The 2,800-nt window shown below is 42.0% G+C and overlaps 1 non-coding gene across 1 annotated transcript; it reads right to left on the bottom strand.

The window, feature by feature from the left end:
• Nucleotides 1–201: 201 nt before the first annotated feature.
• Nucleotides 202–293, bottom strand: LOC119326938. Its single transcript, XR_005158281.1, has one exon. It is a non-coding gene; the product is annotated as a small nucleolar RNA SNORD96 family (small nucleolar RNA).
• Nucleotides 294–2,800: the final 2,507 nt, after the last annotated feature.

Here is a 2,800-nt window from a genome sequence, read left to right as displayed (position 1 = left end):
CAACAAAGATCAAAGCAACTTAAAAAATATGAACATGTTTGTCCAGCCATTAGGTGTCCAAAAAGATGGTATGTTTAATTCGGTTTTCATTGTTGTCCAGCCATATTCTATACATAGTAAACAACAGAATAAAAAAATTGAAAAGTAGATGACATGTAAGTTCGGAACTATTCAAAAAGATTACAGTCAAGCTGTTCAATTTTTCCTCAGAATTGCCGAATGACAGCATGGGCACACTGTGACCAATCAGTCCCAAAAGATGGTATGATTAACAGGTTTTTCATCACCGGACAAATAGAACAATAACACAAACAAACAGGTCTACAAAACAGAACTTAAATTAGAAAAAACAAAATCTGACAAAACAAAACAAAAAAGGAACGACACTAACAGTAATACGTGAGAACATCCCTCACATCATTCACTTTAGCGACTCATCTTTTCAAGCATTCAATCAAATCATCTTTTCAAGAATTCAAGCAAATTGCCTTATAATACCAGACAAAGATGAGTTGTAGTGGTATGCACTTATCACATATACAACAACCATGCTTAAAATCCACACATACATATACATATCCCAATAGAACAGAGCTAGTAAGCAAACTAGCGACCGTGCACTTGATAACCTACCCTGCACACTCTTACTACCTAAAATAACTTGCATTCCACAAGAACGGCAGATGTACAATGTTTAAATTGGATATATAATCTTACTTTTTCTTGGAAGCATGCTTGGGACCCACATGTTACATATCTATGCATATATCCCCATAGAACAACATAACTAATACAGCAACTAAGCCTATAATTTTTTTGCTCCCAGCCAGCATCATGAGTTTTCTCAGCTAGTACTACCTACCAAGTTGGTCACTACCTCAGCCATAATACAGTAAGACGTCATTATATACTACTCCATACAGTACTGAAGTAGAAAATACAGAAGTAGCTTTCAGCTGACAGTACGCCACGGCACAGCTAAATAAACAGTGGCATCATACAAAAATTCACAACTAGAGGAAGAGAAAGGGGCGCAGGAGAGGGAGGGAGGGCGGACGGGGATAGGCGGATTACCGAGCCTTGGATCTCCTCCCAGACGATGTAGAAGGGGTCCTGCATGGAGCTCATGGTGGACGCCGGAGGTTGGTGAGGTCAGCGAGGGGCAGCTGCTGCCTCCAAGGACGCAACCACAGCAGCAACATCTTATGGCCTCCTCTGGCTCCGGCTCCCGTGATTGCCGCGGTCCGGCCAGCTCGACGAAGCGCCACACATCGAAGCACGCATGCGTGCGCCGGCGAGCAAGCCAGGTGTAGTGCTTCATCGACGCCCCGTCCAGTAGTGGTTCAGCAAGATGCCATGGATCTGCAAAAACAATTGAAGAGAGCAAATAATAAGGTAACATCGCCAATAAATTGCAGCTCTTGAAAGCAACTATAGATATTAGGAAAACATGGTTGGTGCAACTTTTAGCCAAGCAGTACACATTCATTGCAAATATACATGTGTAAGATACTAGAAGCATTTCATTGCATATGTATGTGTACTGCTATTACGCCAAGCAGTGCACTAGTACACCAATTACACTAAGCTTCAACCCACTGTTTAAAAAGTATTTTATCATCATTATTCAATAGCTTGAATTTCAGAATGGCCACTGTTTGTATTTTATTGAAGAACACCCCAAGCAAATAACAATAGATGGGCATTAAGACAAAAAAATTGGCAATCGCAGCATCATGTTTCTGCAGCAGTGCAGTACAAATCCTTGTGTAGCACAAGCAAGAGGACCATGTCCTACTCCTAATTACACATAGTAGATGGCAAGAGTGAGAGCGGCGCTTACTTGGAAGGTGCTAATAAAGAGGCTGGTATTATTCTAGGACCCCTATATTCATCTCTAGGGCACAGCAAAAGCAAGCCAAAGAGGTAAACTTCAGTCCCATTACAGAATGGAAATTCCATACTACAAACAATACAGTGATTATCATAGCATAAACTCTATAGTCTGAACAAACATTTTAACTCCCATTGCGCTAGAGATAAGATGACATTTTGGATCAATCAGAAAAAGGTAATGCATTCATCAATAAAAAATGGCAGCAAAAGCAAGCCTAAGAGCCAAACTTCACACTGAGTTTCCAATCCAAATCCTTACACTACAGAATGGACTATTACATTAACCATCCTAACATTCAGAGCCAAAAGAAAGCAACACACCTGAGACCTTGTCCTCCCACCACTAGGTGAACCTGAGGCTGGCCCCCTGCTTGTCCATCTTGTAGAGCTCGTACGAGTGCTCAGCCACCTTCGATCCGAGCGCTCCGAACCCGATCGCCAGCACGACACCTGCAGGATAGGTAGTAAGCTATGGATCACAACAATATGCACAGGATGTCAACAATAACATCAACAAGTACAAATAGCAGCATCTCAATCAGTGTATAATCAATCAGTAAGCACAAATAGTAGCAACAAGCATTCCCTCAATCATAGACTACACTAATCAACACCCCTCTCTCTCAATCTATCTCATAATGATCACCCCTCTCTCTCTCAAGCATTCTCTCAATTTGAGTTCACTTGTTAATTGGCTAGTGGAGTTCTACTGATAACCTACAGAGCAACTAAAACTATGCTTCTACATATATACACCAACAATGTGTAAGGCAAGACCATGGTAGGGATCTAGTTCTCACACAGCAGAGGCCCTTTGGAGCCGATCAGCACCCCATGCAAGCAGCTTCCGGATGCAATCCAAGTCCCTGTTGTGAGACGCCAAATGCAACGACGTGCTACCAGG

The sequence above is a fragment of the Triticum dicoccoides genome, chromosome 6B (genome assembly GCF_002162155.2).
Source record: "Triticum dicoccoides isolate Atlit2015 ecotype Zavitan chromosome 6B, WEW_v2.0, whole genome shotgun sequence".
Lineage (NCBI taxonomy): Eukaryota > Viridiplantae > Streptophyta > Magnoliopsida > Poales > Poaceae > Triticum > Triticum dicoccoides.
Note: the sequence above shows the minus strand (reverse complement) of the source record. Positions and strands in the feature narration are given on the sequence as shown.